This window comes from Chlorocebus sabaeus, chromosome 8 (assembly GCF_047675955.1).
Source record: "Chlorocebus sabaeus isolate Y175 chromosome 8, mChlSab1.0.hap1, whole genome shotgun sequence".
NCBI lineage: Eukaryota > Metazoa > Chordata > Mammalia > Primates > Cercopithecidae > Chlorocebus > Chlorocebus sabaeus.
Genome location: NC_132911.1, coordinates 7229874 through 7242117, shown reverse-complemented (window position 1 = coordinate 7242117; position 12244 = coordinate 7229874). Strand labels below are relative to the sequence as shown.

The 12244-nt window shown below is 41.6% G+C and overlaps 1 protein-coding gene across 5 annotated transcripts in view; it reads right to left on the bottom strand.

Annotated features, from left to right (window-relative positions):
• Positions 1-12244, bottom strand: part of MCPH1 (microcephalin 1) — a 240000-nt gene that overhangs the window by 218536 nt on the left and 9220 nt on the right. The gene's annotated exons all lie outside the window — the stretch shown is intronic.

Genomic DNA, 12244 nt, shown 5'->3' with positions numbered 1-12244 from the left:
CAGTTTGTCATGTAAAAAAGCTACAGTAAGGCCAAATTAAAAAAAAAAAAAAATACAGCATAGGCAAGGTGCGGTGGCTCACAACTGTAATCCCGACACTTTGGGAGGCCAAGGCGGGAGGTCAGGAGTTCAAGGCCATTCTGGCTAACATGGTGAAACCCCTTCTCTACTAAAAATGCAAAAATTAGCCGGGCGTGGTGGCGTGCGCCTATAATCCCAGCTACTCAGGAGGATGAGTCAGGAGAATCGCTTGAACCCAGGAGGCGGAGGCTGCAGTGATCCAAGATCGCGCCACTGAACTCCAGCCTGGGCAACAGAGTGAGACTCCATTTCAAAAAAAAAAATACAGTATAATAACTATTTACATAGCACTCGTATTGTATTAGGTATTATAAATAACCTAGTGGGTTTTTTCCATCCCACCACACGTAACAGAGAGTAGGTTACATACTATGGGAGGAGCCAGGTGCAATAGCTCCCGTGTGCAATCCCAACATTTTGGGAGGCAGAGGTAGGAGGACTGTTTGAGGTCAGGAGTTGGAGACTAGCTGGGGCAATGTAGCAAGACTGTCATCTCTACAAAAATAAATAAATAAATAAATAAATAAATAGCCAGTCATAGTGGCACACACCTGTAGTCCCAGCTCCTCAGGAAGCTGAGGCAGGAGGATTGCTTGAGCCTAGGAGGTTGAGGCTACAGTAGCCATAATTGTGCCACTGCACTCCAGCCTGGGAGACAAAGCAAGACCTTGTCTCTAAAAAAAGTTATAGTATCAGTTAATACAGTTGCTCCAAAAAATATACATCCAGTGTAACCTAAGTGTATGACGTGTATAAAGTCCACAGTCGTGTACAGTAGTAATGCCCTAGGCCTTCACATTTGCTCACCACTCACTCAACGACCCAACCACAGCAATTTCCAGTCTAGCAAGCTCCATCCATAGTAAATGCCCTATATAGGTGTACCATATTTTATCTTTTATACCATATTTTTACTGTACCTTCTCTATGTTTAAATATTTCAGAGACACAAATACTTACCACTGTCTTACAACTGCACATGCTGTAGAGGTTTGTGCCTAGGAGCAATAGGTTGTGCCACAGAGCCTAGGTGTGCAGTAGCTATGTCATGCAGGTGTGAACATACACTATGATGTCTGCACAACAAAATCACCTACCTATTCATTTCTCAGAAGGCATCCCTGTCGTTAAGCAATACCTAACTGTATATTTAAAACCACTGAATTGTACACTTCAATTGGGCAAATTGTGTAGCATGCGAATTAGATCTTTAAAACAATGTTGGAAAAAAAAAAATGACATACCACTACACATCCGCTCAAATGGCTAAAATTCAAAAGATGGATAAATTACAAGTATAGGTGAAGACGTGGAGCGAATGGAACCCTCACACTGCTGGTGGGAATATACAGTGCCATTACCGCCTTGGAAAAGTTTGGGTAATGACGCAAGAGAAATGAAAGCATACAAAGACACAAACGTAAATGTCCACTGTAACTTTATTCATAAAAACCTAAAATGGAAAACTAGCCCAATCTCCATCAACTGGTGGCACCGTGCTACGTGCTACATGCTACATGCCTGCAACAGAATACTACTCAGCTATAAAAGAAATGAAACCATTGCTATACACAACATGGACAAATAGCAAAAACATCACCTTCGGTGAAAGAAGCCTGGCACAAAATAGTACACACTGGATGATTCCACTGATCTGACGCCACAGAACTGGTGACACTAATCTTGAATGACAGAAACCAAATCTGTGGCTGCCCTGGGGTGGGAGGAGGGGGCAGGGAGGCCGACAGCAAATGGACACGAGGGAGATTTGGGGGTGATGAAAAGGCTCTATATTTTGGTTGTGGTGGTGACACAGGTATACACATTTGCCAAAACTCCATGAATGTACACTTAAAATGGGCCCATTTTATTTTATGTAAATGTTTTTATAAAGCTGATTTTAAAAAACCAACTATCTGAGCCTACAATAATGGGGTGAGCAGAATGCTGTATCTAATAGAAGTGATGGGAAAGGGAGGCAGGGTGGAAGAGAATGAGGAAGGAAATGTTTTTGAGGTGTGCTTCTTTTTAAAAAGTCCCCTTAATTACCAATTTTAAGCATAAGAAGTTTTTAGCAGCCTCTTCTTAAGCAAAATGTCACTGATTTACCACTATTATGAGTAAGGGAACAGCAAAAGGGGGCTGGCTGAGATGCATCTGGATGAAAGACGTGAAGGAGACCCTAGATAACCGTGTTATCAATACACAGTATTAAAATCACCACCATCATCAGAACAAAGGTCAGCCAGCTCATGAGAAGCCTCAAACCAACCGTGCTGGAAAATCCACTACCATTGCCTCCTACTGCACAACACAGAAAACCGAGGAGTACAGAAGATCATTTGCCAAAGTTTACAAAACCAGTAAGTATCCTTTAAGTTAGCAGTTTAAGGAAGGGCTTGATTCAACCCAGTAAAATGTGTGCCTGGCATAGGTTATACAGTTGTGGGAGGAGTGTTCTGTTGCCTTTGAGGTAAGCTTCCCAACTGCATATCCTTTAGAGTGATAAGATGTAAGGCGCACCGAGATGCTCTCCCTGAATTTCATCCACCTGGGTGTAACTATCATCGCTCACTATGAAGCAGTAAGTGGCACTTACTGCGGGTAATGCCATTCTGCATGCCAACAGCTATGCTTTAGCACATGTGGTAACACACTAAAGCTGCTACACTGAAACTCACATTTACCAGGGGTCCAACCAAAATCTACTGAACAGACAAAAAAGCTTCCAATTAGATTTCTATTTTTCTTCAGAAATGTAAAATGCCTACCATCTAGTGGTCAAAACGAAAAGTGTTTCAAGAGATGCCTCTAAACAGAGAACCAACTATTTGACCTGCTGCTGCCTCAGAGCCAGCAGAAATCAAAGCAGCAACGTTCTCCTCGGGAAGCTCTGCTCTGATGAGCTTGTTCTCCCCAGAGAGCCAATTCACTCCAGCACTTCCCACAGCACACCTGCTAGATGGGCCAGGAACCACCGACTCCCATTCCACCCTTAGGACGACCCCTTGTCTTCACCTGGGCCAATCCTGCAGCCTTTTTGCTACTCTTGTGCCAAACTGCCCAGCACCAGTATCTTATTCTCTAGGCCCAGTCAATAAGTCAATTCAGGAAAGGTACTTTAATCTTTTATGTAGACGGCACTGTGTTAGTGAGGCAAAAAAGTGAATCATATCTTTTTGAAGATTCCAGCCGCCAAGCACACAATCCCTCATGTGTGTCCCTGCCGCACAAGGAAGAAAACAGGAGACTCAGAGAAGTCTGCACAATAGTGCTCTGTGGGCAGAGAGAACACGTCTGTGGTCCAGCACTGGAACAACAGCAGCAAGTTAACTCAGGAGCTGCTGGAGGAACCCAGAGCCCAGCAGCTGAGTAATTCGCCCAGTCCTAAATGGCTACATCCACTGTTACACACTGATGTGACATCAGGAGGACACATCAGACCGTCCCAAACTGAGGGACGTTCCTATCACTGGTCAGTGACCTTCAACAGTGTCAAAGTCACAGAAGCCAGTGAAAGACTAAGGAATGGCTGCAGGGTGAGAAGGCTGAGGAGGTGAGAAGTGGAGCTGGCCGCCGGTAGGACAGAATGGAGTCTGAGGATTCTGGGAGGAAGGGAACCGTGGTAAGCCCCTAATGTCGGCTTGTGTTGTGCTTATGTGGGAATATGTCCTTGTTTCTAGCAAACACTAAATGCAGGGGGTGATGGCCTTCAGTCAGCAACCAACTCTCAGCCTAGCAAGGACAAAGCCTGTGAATCATATTCCCAACCTAGCTGTTAGTTTGCAATTGTTTAAAAATGATAAACTTTCTTCAACAGAACTTAGAGTGGGGGCCAAGCTGACCTTTATTTCACCTTTATTTATTCTTCCTTTAAGGTAAAAATTTCTACGTCCAAAGGAAATGTCAGAATGTTATCAATTGTCATCTGATCTTAAAATGAACACTCCCAGAAGGAACCTAACAGAATGGGATTCTAGTGACACCTAGTGACCTTACGAAGTTAATGTTCACATTTTCAGTGGAAACCATGAGCTACTACATTGGAAAGGCAGGCAGGCAGTTCACCAAGAAAGAACAGACGTGACATAAAACATGCAGGTCAGTTTGGCTCTTATCTCCATGTTCTGTTGAAGAAAATTCAAGCTCACTAAAAATCAGAGAAATGCAAATAAAAACAGTATTACTTTTCTTCTACTAATTAGAAAACGTTAAAAGAACTGATAACTCACAATATAAGCAAAGGTATTGGGAAACAGGTATTCTTTGATAATTCCAGAAAGAATGGAAACCAGTACACTCCTTCCAGAAGGTAATTTGGCAGCATCTATCATATTTAAACATGTAAACTCTCTGAACTGAACAGCCCACTTTTGGGATTTAAATCTATGGAAAGATTTATCATCTGCAAAAAGGTAATATATACAGAAGCTCAATGCTCTAATATTTCTAATTGAAAATAAAAGAACTAAGAAATGAAAAACTTCAATCATCAATAGGACACTGGTTACATAAATTACTGGACAGCTACCACAAAAGATTCTTATATATATAAAGTGGGACATATCTGCATGTACAGACAGGAAAAGAATGTCCTGTAATAAAAAGTTAACTAAAGAAGTATATAGGTTGGGTGCAGTGGCTCACGCCTGTAATCCCAGCACTATGGGAGGCTGAGGTGGGCAGATTACGAGGTCAGGAGATCGAGGCCATCCTGGCTAACCCAGTGGAAACCCATCTCTACTAAAAACACAAAAAATTAGCTGGGCGTGGTGGCGGTGCCTGTAGTCCCAGCTACTCGGGAGGCTGAGGCACGAGAATGGCGTGAACTCGGGAGGCGGAGCTTGCAGCGAGCCGAGATTGCACCACTGCACTCCAGCCTGGGCGACAGAGTGAGACTCCGTCTCAAAAAAAGAAAGAAAGAAAGAAAAGAAAAGAAAAGAAAAAAAAAAAATATATATATATATATATATATATGTATATATAAATTAGCCAAGCATGGTGGTGCATATCTATAGCTCCAGCTACTCAGGAGGCTGAGGCAGGAGAATTGCTTAAATCCAGGAGGCGGAGGTTGCAGTGAGCCAAGATCACACCACTGCACTCCAGTCTGGGCAAGAGAGTGAGACTCAGTCTCCAGGAAAAAAAAAAAAAAAAAAGGTTTGTTTTTGTATAATGAAGTTACAAGCATTATGGAGTCTGCATGAGCCCCTTGAGAAAGAAGCTGGGGTTGGTGGTGGGCAGAAATAGAGAGAGAAAGGGGATAAAGAATGACAGGAGGGGGAGTCAGGGGCTGGGCCAGCAAAGCAGAGCAAGAATCCCTAACTCTCAGAAGAAAACACTATCAGTGATATCAGTGATCACCCCCAATGTAGGATTAGCCGAGAGGGCCTATTTAGGTACAGAAATGCCTACTATTTTAATTTTTATCCATGCATCTCTATTTACTTCAAGCTTTAGTAAAGGTCTCTGTTTTCGCACTCTCCCCTCCACATTTCTATTCAACTTTTAAAATGCAGTTTTTTTCCAAGTCATTTTCCCCATGATATTTTCTCTAGTATCTCTATGCCACTTAACTAAATTTTCCTTTGTTCATAATTTGTTAGAACAAATATTTACTGAGCATCTACTATGAGCCAGATGTATGTTACATGCTTACTGGAAACACAACCATAAATAAGACAGACGTGTAGCTGCTCTTACAGTCTACATTACAATAGAAAGACCAAATGCATGATTAGATACACAGACAGATAAAGCAGCCAAATGAGCAAAATAAGTTTTAATAGTACACACAGGAAAAAAGGAGTTGAGATAGAGAATAACAAAGAGGGCTTGAACTGTGAACTGGGGACAGAGGAAGCTCTTCTGATAAAGTGACCTTGCAATGCAACATGTATAAAGGAGCTGACTATAAAACTCAGTTTAGAATCAGGAAGAGGGGGCAGAGTTCTTAGCACAGGCCAAGAACTAAAGGCAGAAAAGAGTGTGGCCTCGGGGACTTGGAAGCCCAGAGCATTTGGAAGACGCAAACAAGGGAGAGGGGAGCAGCTGACATTGAAAGGGAAGGGACCATCGTGCAGCACACTGGACCTGGGTCACCAAACTTCTGTAAAGGGGCAAGTAGTCAATGTCTTAGGCTTCGTGGGCCATAAGGTCTCTGCCACAGGATCCAAATCTACAGCTGTAGTACAGAGGCAGCCACTGACTACATCGTCAGATGAACGTGGCTGTGTTCCAATAAAACGGTATTTATGGATACTAAAATTGAATTTTCTATAATGTAAATATCATGAAATAGTAAACATTTGAATTTTTCTTCTTATAACTTAAAAACCATTCTTAGCTCATGGGCCATTAAAAAATAAACAGGATGGCAGGGTGGATTTGGCCGGGGGATGACAGTTTGCCATTCCCTACTATAGACCACTGAATTCTAAGCCATTTTATCAGAAGGATAAAGCTGATTTACGTGTTAAAGTGTTGCAAGTAGTTAGGCATAAGCCCGGCAGGAGAGGGCTCTACCAGCCACCAGGAATGTCACGTGATAGCTCAACAATGATCACATTGCCTCTCTAAAAGTGATAAATTGGCAGCCACAGCCAGGGAGAGGCCATTTCCTGACAGTCCACACCTGTTGCACCCAAGTGTTAACTGAATGCAGACGCCAGGGAGAGGCCATTTCCCGGGCATGCACATCAAGAGACAAAATGGTGGAGAAATGGGAAGAAAACCCCAGATGGGCACCCATTACCACTTCCTAAACAAACTGCCTGCGCTCAGTTCCCGCACTGTGCATGCGGGCAGCCCACCCTCAGGGAAGAACTGTGGGAAAGGGCGAGCCTATAAATCCCAGGATCAAGGTTAAACATCAACTGTGACCTCCATATCTGCTTGGGACTCTTCCAAGCATACTTTCCTTTCTTTCTGTTCTGAAGCCTTTTAAATAAACTTCTGCTCCTGCTCTGACACTTGCTTTGGTCTCTTCTTCTGCCTTATGCCCCTCCGTGGAATTCTTTCTTCTGAGGAGGTAAGAACTGAAGTTGCTGCAAACCCATACGGATTTGCTGCCAGTAACTTGGATACCTTCCACCGGTAACAAAAGGGGTTACATTTACTGATGTATAAGAAACAAAATGAAACAGACAGGCAGGAGGCTGCTACAGTAATTGAAGCAAGACATGATAGTTGTCTGGACTGTGAGTAACAGCAGACATAAAGATCCATGAGAGATCTATTTTGAGATAAAAATCAATAAGCCACTTCAATGGACTCCATAAGAAGACGAGGTAGAGAAAACAATGATGGCTGCCTGATATTGAGTCTTCTCCCATTCCCTCCCCGAAAAAAAAAGCAGAGAAAAAAGAAAGAAACTTAAATAAAAGACACATATGACCTACATTCTCACCAATATGGAGATAACAGCGCAAATTCAGATGACCTGCAAGTAGAAAAATAATCCAAATTCCAACACAGCTGCAAGTCTGTGGATGCAGAAAGTCAGGGAGAAGAGGCTTACGACTCCATAAAAAGTAGCACAGCCTGGAGGACTCACATGAAGCACAGGTAGCAGAAGTCTCAGAAAGAGGACACCCAGCACAACTGCCACAACGCAGAACCCATGCAGCTCACAGTACCCGCTCCAGGGAAGGGGCCTGAATGGGAGCAAGACTAGGACAGGCAGGCTCTGAAAAGCATCAGTTCTGGGGGGAGTAGCAGCCCTTGAACCAACGGCAGTGAAAAAAAGAAGAAACTAAGAGAAAAACATTTAAGGATCCTACAGAAACAAAAGGCAGACGAGATACACGAGCCCCTCTCTTCTCCCTCCATCACAAGCATCACCTATAAGAGAAACTACGCAAGATAGCAGAACTGACAGAAGAGGATGCTCTGGCCACATACCCAGCCTATACAAGGAATGGAAATAGAAAAGACTACATCCATTTAAAAAATCTCTTTTAAAAAAACAAAGAAAAAGCAAATCATTTCAGCTGAGGAAAATCCATCACACCCCCTAAAATAAAAGCAAACACAAAACTGAAGAATATAACAAAACCCTTGAACTTGAATCAAATATTGTCAGCTGGGTGCAGTAGCTCACACCAGTAATCCCAGCACTTGGAGAGGCTGGAGTGAGTGGATCACTTGAGCCCAGCCTGGGCTACATAGTGAGATCCCATCTCTATAAAAAAAATTCTTTAAAGCCGGGCGTGGTGGCTCACGCCTATAATCCCAGCACTTTGGGAGGCCAAGGCAGGTGGATCATGAGGTCAGGAGATCAAGACCATCCCAGCTAACACAGTAAAACCCCATCTCTACTAAAAATACAAAAAAAAAAAAAAAAAAAAACTAGCCAGGCATGGTGGTGGGCACCTGTAGTTCCAGCTACTCGGGAGGCTGAAGCAGGAGAATGGCATGAACCCGGGAGGCGGAGCGTGCAGTGAGCCGAGATTGTGCCACTGCACTAGACTACAGAGCAAGACTCCATCTCAAAAAGAAAAAAGAAAAAAAAAATTTTAATGGCTGGGCATGTTGGCACATGCCTACAGTCCCAGTCACTCGGGAGGGCTAGGGTGAGAGGACTGATTGAGCCTTAGAGGTCCAGGCTGCAGTAAGCTGCAACTGAGTCATTGCATTCCAGACTGGGCAACAGAGCAAGACCCTGTCTCCAAAAACCCAAAAACAGAGCAAGACCCTGTCTTCAAAAAAACAAAAACAAATACTGTCAAATGAGTATTTGGGGTAAAAATGTATGTGTGTGTGTCTGCGTATGTGTGTGTGTCTGTATATAAATATATATGTGTGTGTGTGTGTGTGTATATATATATATAAAAGGGTCAAAGTCAAAGTGGCTGAAATAAAAGCTAAGCAGGCCCAATGTAAACATTATTGGAGTCCCAGAAGAAAAGCAAAACAATGAAACAGAATATTTGAATCCATAATCCAAGAAACTTTTGCAGAAATATAGACCTGAATCTGTTGAAAAGGCCAATCCAGAACTGGAATGATCAATCCAAAACATATTACAGTAAAGCTATGAGTCTTTAAAAAAAAAAAACCTGGCCAGGCACTGTGGCTCACGCCTATAATCCCAGTACTTTGGGAGGCTGAGGTGGGCAGATCACGAGGTCAGAAGATCGAGACCATCCTGGCCAACATGGTGAAACCCTGTCTCCACTAAAAATACAAAAATTAGCTAGGCGTGGTGGCACGTGCCTGTGATCCCAGCTACTTGGGAGGCTGAGGCAGGAGAATCGCTGAACCAGGGAGTCGGATGTTGCAGTGAGCACAGATCGTGACACTGTACTCCAGCCTGGCAACAAAGCAAGACTCCATCTCAAAAAAATAAAAAATAAAATAAAATAAAAAATATCCTTAAGGAGTCTCCAGGCAAAAAGATCAAATAATTTTGAAGGGAAGAAGAATTAGACTGGCATCAGATGCTTCAAAAATAACATACTAAGTTCCATTTCTGTTTATTCCTAACAAACCAATATACAAATATAGGTGAACTATAAGCTATATGTCTTGGAAATACGGGAAAAATAAAATAAAACAAACCAATGATGTGAGAGCTTTGAAAGCTGGAGGGAAAAAAAGAAAAAGAAAGAAGAGACAAATTTTAAAAGGAAGCAAAAGACTCTGAGCATCACCACATTTTCTGTCTGTCCCCTAAAGGCAGCCACAGTCTCTGTGGGAGGTGGTGTGGCGCAGCAGGCACTCAAGCAGAAGCTCTGGCCTCCTTTCTTGCTGAAGACACCAGACGAAGAAGACTGGGCACCTACGGCCACCAGAGAAATGAGGTAAGGACTCAGGAAGTAAGAGAACCAGACGAGAAACCCCAAGTTCTGAGTATGGAAGTTCAAGTCTCTGGCTGACCCCTGAACAACAAGTGTTTGAGGCAAACAAATCAGCTTGCACCTAAGGCTCAAAGAGCCCATCTAAGCAACTGCCCACATAATGACAGTGTGCATTTAACTTTAATGACAAGTCAACTGCTTGCTAAAACAAAAACGTCATGCTCTTTGCGACAATACAAAAGAATCCAGAGTCTACGTAGTATTTACAATGTGCAAAATACAAGCCCAAATTATTTGCCATACGAAGAGCCAGAAAAATGTGACACACTATCAAAGAAAAACCAAAACAAAACAGATGCCAACCTCAAAATTATCAGACAAGGTCATTAAGACAATTACTTATAACTATACTCATCGAGGTAATAGAAAATACATTCATAACAAAAGGCAGGAAAAGCAAAGATGAGAAATCTCGCATGAAAACAAAATTTTAAAAATGTATACAAAAACCAAGTAGACAAAAACCAATCAAAAATATCTGAAATAAAGGTACTAAGTAGCAGAATGGATTTGATGGAGAAAAACGTCAATGAACTTGAAAACAGATCAATCTGGCAAGAAAAAAAAATGACAATAATGAACAAGAAGGAGAGCACTATGGACAAATGCAAACATTTAAAAGGTATATTACATAGAAAGGATGGGCAAACTACCCGGCTTACTGCCACACTTGTAAGTAAAGTTTGCTGTCACACAGACACAGGCATTTGTTTACTTATTTTCTATTACTCCTTTCACACCACAAGAGAGCTGAGCTGTTGAGACCACATGGCCCGCAAAGCCTAAAATATTTACTATCTGTCCCTTTACAGAAAACTTTACCAATCCCTGGTATACAGCTAATTCGAAAAAGATATACAGCTAATCAGAAAAAATGAGGAAGAAATGCAGCAGAAAAGATCGATGAAGAAATAATGGCCAAAAATGAATTATGTGTAGAAACACAGATAAGTACACATTCAACAAGTTCTGTAAAATCTAAACAAAATAAATGTTATAAAACCATATCCAGACACTTAAATTTCTGAAAGTGAAAGATAATGAGAAAATATTGACAAAAGCCAGAGAAGGACACCTTACTCTTTTTTTTTCCCCCACTCTTGTCGCCCAGGCTGAAGTGCAATAGCGTGGTCTTAGCTCACTGCAACCTCCATCTCCCAGGTTCAAGTGATTCTCCTGTCTCAACCTCCCGAGTAGCTGGGACTGCAGGCACAAGCCACCACACTTGGCTAATTTTTGTATTTTTAATACAGATAGGGTTTCACCATATTGATCAGGCTCGTCTCAAACTCCTGACCTCAGGTGATCCAGCCCCCTCGGCCTCCCAAAGTGCTGGAATTACAGGTGTGAGCCACCACACCCGGCCTGTTTGAACAATTAAAAAGGAAAGATGACAACATACATAACATGATCAAGTAGGATTTATCCTAGGACTGCAAGGTTGGTTCACCATACAAAACCCCTCATTACACCACATTAATATAATGAAGGACAAAAATCACATGATGATCAATCATGCAGAAAAACATTTGACAACAATATCTTTCTTTAATAATAACAAACAAACAAAAACCTGGAATAGAAGGGAATGTCTTCAGCCTGATAAAGGACATTTACACAAACCACAGTTACCATCATACTAAATAATGAAATACTGAAAGCTTTTCTCCAAAGATGAGCAACAAGACAAGGATGTCCATTCTCACCACTTCTATTCAACACTGTGCTGGACGTTCCGGCCAGAACAAATAGGTAAAATAAAATAAAATAAAATAAAATAAAATAAAATAAAATGCAGCCAGACTAGAAATGAAGAAGTAAATCTATCTCTATTTACAAAATTATACAACACTGCATATAGAAAATCCTAAGGAATCCACAAATACAATTTAGAACTAATAAACAAGTTCAGCAAATTTGCAGGGTGTAAGATCAATATACAAAAATCACCTGCATTTCTATACACTAACAGCTAACAACTTAAAAAAATTAAGAAAACAATTTCATTCACATGAAAATGAACAAAAAAGTTAGGAATAAATTTAACCCAGGTGGTATAAAACTTGTACACTGAAAACTAGAAAGTATCACTGAAGGAAATTTGAGACGTGAAAAAGAAACACATCCCATTTTCATGGACTAGAAGATTAAATATTATAAACACACCAACACTTCCCTAATTAGAGATTCAATACAATCCTACCAAATCCCAGCTACCTTTTTTGTTTTTGAATAAACTGACAAGCTGATCATAAAATTCATATAGAAATGCAAGGAACCCAAACAAGACAGCCAAACAATCT